The following is a 5857-nucleotide window of genomic DNA, read 5'->3' as shown; positions in this document are numbered from 1 at the left end:
AACAAACATTTCTGGTTTTTAGTTCGTGTGTGTGTGTAGAGAGAGAGAAAGAAAAAGCACGCTTTATTGGGAAGCAGAGTGTTGCACAGTGACCGACAGGCGAAGGCGGCCCAATGGACGTCTTACACATCATACTCCAAAAGACTCACAGGAAGTGTTGCTAATAAAAATAAACTGGAACACGAATTCCTCTGGGCAACTCCCCCAACCTCATCCCTTTGAGGGCTTGGGAAATCTCCCAGCCATTTTCCTGATGGCAACTGTGGTTCACTAGAGACAGAGCCCCTTGGGGGTGTCTTCCTGTTCTTTATAAAGAACATTTTCTTGAGATTTTTTGAAGTTTTCATTTGTACTTTCATTCCATGTTCTTTTAAGGCCATCAGACTAGCTTCTGTGCAGATTGCCTTGATGTCAAGTGTCAAGTCGTTCCAGGGTTACATCATTGGCCAGTGTCATGCTGCTTGTGTGCATCTGAAAGATGTGCTTCTTAGTCTTTTCATCAGGCAGGGGGAACTCGAGCTTCCTGTCAATGTAGCCTGGTCTGATAAGTGCTAGATCCAAAGTTTCTATTCGGCTTGTGGATATGATAACTTTCACATCTCCCCTTGAATCAAATCTATCCAACTGGTTCAACATTTCCAGCATTATTTGCTGAATTTCTCTCTCACTATCAGAATTTGAGTCACATCTTTTTGTCCTAATAGCATCAATTTCATCAATAAACATGATGGAAGGTGCATGTTTTTCAGCAACTAGAAACAATTCCCATATGAGTTTGGGCCCATCATGTAGGTATTTCTGAATAAATTCAGAGCTGATCACTTGCAAGGAAGTGGCTAAGATGTGGTTTGCTACTGCTTTGGCTAACAAGGTTTTACCTGTGCCAGGTGGACCATAGTGAATGACTCCCTTAGGGGGCTTTATACCCATCTCTTCATAATATTCAGAATGATTTCCTTAATTTCCTGAATTTGGCTGTCCAACCCCCCAATATCAACACAGGTCTCCTGGGGGGTCTTTTCCACCTTCATCATTGTGACTAGGGTATCCGTGTCATCCATCAGCACCCATATCACAGCATGCACCTTGTGGTTGAGCAGGACCGAGCAGCCAGGTTCCAGCAGATCCTTGTCTACAAGAATGCTGTGAGCCCACAGATGTAGACATGATGGCATGATTGTCATCAATAATCTCTTCCAAGGTTCCTACTGACATCAGGGTCCCCTCGGATCATCCACTTTTGATCTTTCCTCCTCTTGCTTTCCTTCTAATAGTTTCATTTGTTCCTGATTTCTAATGAATTCTTCCTTCATGAGAAGACAGTATTTAATTATCTCTAACTTTCAATAATTTTAACTGGCACAGAGTGTGAGGTGTCATCAGTGGCAGTTTGCTGGCAGCATCTGGTCCCTTTGTTTTCTTCTTCTTCCTCACTCTAGCTGGCATAGGAGGTTCATATTTCTTTTTCTTGTCCTATCATCCTTCTTTCCAGCTCCAAGACCATGACCACAACTCTTGACTTTGACCCATCTTGCCTTGGCCACTCAAGCTGCCTAGTTTTTAAATTTTTTTTGTACAGATGAGGTCTTGCTACGTTGCCTGGGCTAGTTTTGAACTCCTGGGCTCAAGCGATCCTTTTGCCAAAGTGCTGGGATTACAGGTGTGAGCCATCGCACCCGTCACAGAACAAACATTTCTTGACATGGATGCAACTATCTTAGGATAGTTGTATCTGGAAAGAATTTGCTTCCAGAGACTTGGCTTTTAAAAGCCTACTGAAGATAGAAGGTAAATTCAGCCATAAATACATCCACATGATTTGGTTCAGTAAAATTCCATGTGCTCTGTGAAGCTATTACTTTATCTTTCACTACCTGTGTTGAACAATTCTAAAACAGAACTGTCTTATTGACTTGGTTTCAGGCTTATCTGGAAAGGTGGGCATAATAACTCCTCTGTAGCTCAAAACTCATGGGATATGTGGCTAGAAGTCTTAGGTTAGTGTCCCAGAATTGTTCTGAGTGGCTCTGTGAGTATCTCTGTGGCAGGCACAGCTAGCTGCCTACTAGTTATTACTCTCTTTTCACCTTCCATTTCAGAAACATCATTTTACCTAGAGCAGCAATGTGTCCTACTCAAAATACTCACATCCCCATACTTCCTTGCAGCTGGGGCTGATACTTCATTTTCTAATTATCTTATTAGTACTGAGTAATCCCTTTAATTGCAAGCATTGTTCTAATCTTGATTTTATTCACAGAATATTACATTAAAAAGGAAATAGTGGTTTCACCAAGACCCCAGTGAGATGAACCAGGCTAAACCTTTGCCCATAACTTATTGTCCACTTATCTGAAAAGGAGTCATTCTAGAACTAAGCTTCATTTGAAGTGTGGCATCAGGGAGCTTTGACACTAGAGCAAGATCCGTAGCAGAAGAATGAATCAGGGTTTAAATCAGGAAATCTTTAATTCAGAAAAAAGTGTTTAACATTTAATAAGATTTCAAATAATGTTCACTGTTGACTATCTTTTTAAAAATTAAGAACCTGGCCAGGCGCGGTGGCTCATGCCTGTAATCCCAGCACTTTGGGAGGCCGAGGTGGGTGGATCACGAGGTCAGGAGTTCAAGACCAGCCTGGCCAACATGGTGAAACCCAGTCTCTACTAAGAACACAAAAATTAGCTGGGCGTGGTGGCATGCATCTGTAATCCCAGCTACCTAGGAGGCTCAGCCTGGAGAATTGCTTGAACCTGGGAGGCAGAGGTTGCAGTGAGCTGAGATCGCGCCATTGCACTCCAGCCTGGGCAACAGAGCAAGGCTGTGCCTCTAAATAAATAAATAAGACCCCAAGATTGAAGAATCAAAGGTACTTTAAAAATTGTCTTTATACTTTTCCATATGTTTTCACATTTTCTACAGTGAAGATCTACTACTTCATAACCAGAAAATAAAGATATTTTGGAGTACAGTAAAAGAGTTTAGAAGAAAAAAGAAAGGCCTAATAAATATAATTTCCTTAGAGAACACTAGATATTACATAAGATAATATTAAGAAAAACATCAACCTTAACATTTTCATCAGATGTGCTTTTGAGTGTCAGTTGCAGTTTGTTTCTGTCATGTGTGTGTTCCAAGTAACTGAAGTTTTTAATGTCCAAGAATTCAATAATGTACTCTAAAATTCCCACCGATCTAATAATTTTTCTCCTTATGGACAGGCATGAAAAAGCCCATTATCTTCAATGCAGAATTCTACTTGCAGAAATGGCCTAAATCTTGTTGGAAACAGTAAGAATTGAGCAATCCAAATAATGCCAGCCTAACACTAGTATGACATTTGGTTAGGGAAGATGTCCCAAGAGAAATGTAAACTATTTGCAAACATTCTGTTACTAAAACTTGGACATAAAAAGAATGACAAATGGACTGGATGCAACAACTTAATTCTAAGCACGCATGGGTTTGGCTGCTGCGAATGCATTTTAACACATACAATTTTTCATGTTCTCTTATATGGATATCATCCCCACCACATGAAGAAAGATCAATTGACATTTACTACTTGACGAAGAACAGGTTAGAAGCAATCAGCAACCTCACTTCTGGCCTGGAATCAAGCCGAGTGAGTCACAGAATCCTAGAACCTTGGTGAGAGTCCCATCCAACCTCCCTCCCCAAGTACACCCCTGGGGACCAATGACAACCATCTTCTTAAGAGCTATTACTCTGTCCCCCAAATTAAAAGCTACAAATTGTCAAACAGAAGGAATACAAGAACAACAGAGTAAAATGACCAGATCTGAAACCATTCGTAGAATGGATAATCCCCAGACAGCTTCAGATGCATGTGGCTGAGACCTCAGAAGGTGCAAGTCAAGTGTGAGGGAGTGACAGGTGGAGGCTTTGTTTCCATTCAAATGGGACCAGTTGATAAATGGGTCCAGGAACCCCAGACAGTGTGTGGATGCTATTGCTACATCTTCCCTGCTTACAGTCCAGCTCCATTTGGGAGAATGTGTACAAAGGCTTTTTGGTCCGAGTGGTTTCTTCATGGGCAGATTTACTCTTTCAAGACATTTTTTAAGGCAAAGGAAGTGTAATTGGAAACCTGCAGCATGTTAAGAGTTAGCTATTCTCTTGGAAAAAGTAGAATGATTCAGTGAACACTTTGAAGCATGCAATGTGTGATCAATATGTGAGGAGAGAGGATCAAGATGAGGAAATCCTAACTAGGAAAAGAGAAGAGAAGAGGATTTCAGTGTTAACAACATTTAAAAGCCAAGCATTCCTCTGATAATGAACTCTTGCTACAAACCACAAGGGACAACTGCCTTTTGCTTTATTAAAAAATAAAAAGATGGGGATGTCTAGACAAGAAAAATATTAGAGATCATGTCTTAAATGTTCTTGTACTGGAAGACATAAAACCACATACACCCTCCTTTCTCACTTTCCTGCTTTTTTACAACCAAAACCCAAGAAGGAAAAAATTGTGGAAGAAATTGTCTGGGTCCCAGGGCCATTCCCACATATAGGAAAAGCACGTGCCTCAATGTGACTGAAAGACTTCTCATCTCCTTTGTAAGATAGTGAGTGTGTGGAGGGTTGGATCTGTGTTGGATTTTTTCTTTCTTTTTTTTTTTTTTTTTTTTGAGACGGAGTCTTGCTCTGTCGCCCAGGCTGGAGTGCAGTGGTGCGATCTCGGCTCACTGCAAGCTCCACCTCCGGATTCACGCCATTCTCCTGCCTCAGCCTCCCGAGTAGCTGGGACCACAGGTGCCCGGACCACGCCCGGCTAATTTTTTGTATTTTTTTTTTTAGTAGAGACGGAGTTTCACCATGTTAGCCAGGATGGTCTCGATCTCCTGACCTTGTGATCCGCCTGCCTCAGCCTCCCAACGTGCTGGGATTACAGGCGTGAGCCACCGCGCCAGGCTCTGTGTTGGATTTTTAAACCCCTCCCTCATAACACTGTATCAGCCACAGAGCGGTCTCTCAATAAATGCTAGGTGAAAGGAATGAATGGAATGGAATTATTACAACTTGGATTTTTTGTTGTTCTTATTCTTTAAGTCATATTTTCTGTGAGTTGCTGTTTAGATTGGAGTTTTAATAAGAATCACACACATGGCTGAGGACAGAATAAAGAAATACGAAGAATGAGGACTGGAGAGGTTGGGTAAAGAGAGTGTGATGTGGCTGCAGTTACCCTCATCCCTTAAATGAGGAAGGTGGACGAGGATGACCTCTAAGTTCCTTCTAGCTTCAACGGATTGTGAGTTTTCCTGCATCCTCCCATGTCATTAATACTTTAGCTTAAAGCACCTCCCAATTCAAACCTCCTCTGCAATATTGCCTTTTCTATCCATTCCATCACTGTTAATCTAACATATTAGCATGTCCAACAAAATGGGGACTTCAAATATTTTATTAAAGTATGAGACAGCTCTATAACAGAATGCTGTCAACAATGTGGCTGTTAACATTGATAATGCCACTGGATGACATTGTTCATAATTTTTAGAAAGTTTAAAACAATGATATCATAGTAAAATAACCCTGGAATATCTGGAAGGAAAGAGAGTCACCAATACTGTGATTATCCCTGGATGGTGGGATTATGGGTGGTTTTTATTTTTCTTTTTGAGTGAATGCATTTTCTAGTATTTTTACAATGAACATAAGTTTCTTATGTTACAAAAATAGGAAAGAAATCAAAGACTTCATCTTAAATGATCCTAAAAATGATGGCTTGAGCTATTCTTTAATTTTTCCTTTCTTTCCTTTTTTTTTTTTTTGACTCACGGTCTTGCTCCATCGCCCAGGCTGGAGTGCAGTGGCGTGATCATAGCTC

The 5857-nt window shown here is 40.9% G+C and overlaps 1 pseudogene; it reads right to left on the bottom strand.

The window, feature by feature from the left end:
• Positions 1-270: 270 nt before the first annotated feature.
• On the bottom strand, positions 271-1461 carry LOC101130396 (26S proteasome regulatory subunit 4-like; annotated as a pseudogene).
• Between the last annotated feature and the right edge of the window lie 4396 nt (positions 1462-5857).

This window comes from Gorilla gorilla, chromosome 6, assembly GCF_029281585.2.
Source record: "Gorilla gorilla gorilla isolate KB3781 chromosome 6, NHGRI_mGorGor1-v2.1_pri, whole genome shotgun sequence".
Lineage (NCBI taxonomy): Eukaryota > Metazoa > Chordata > Mammalia > Primates > Hominidae > Gorilla > Gorilla gorilla.
Note: the sequence above shows the minus strand (reverse complement) of the source record. Positions and strands in the feature narration are given on the sequence as shown.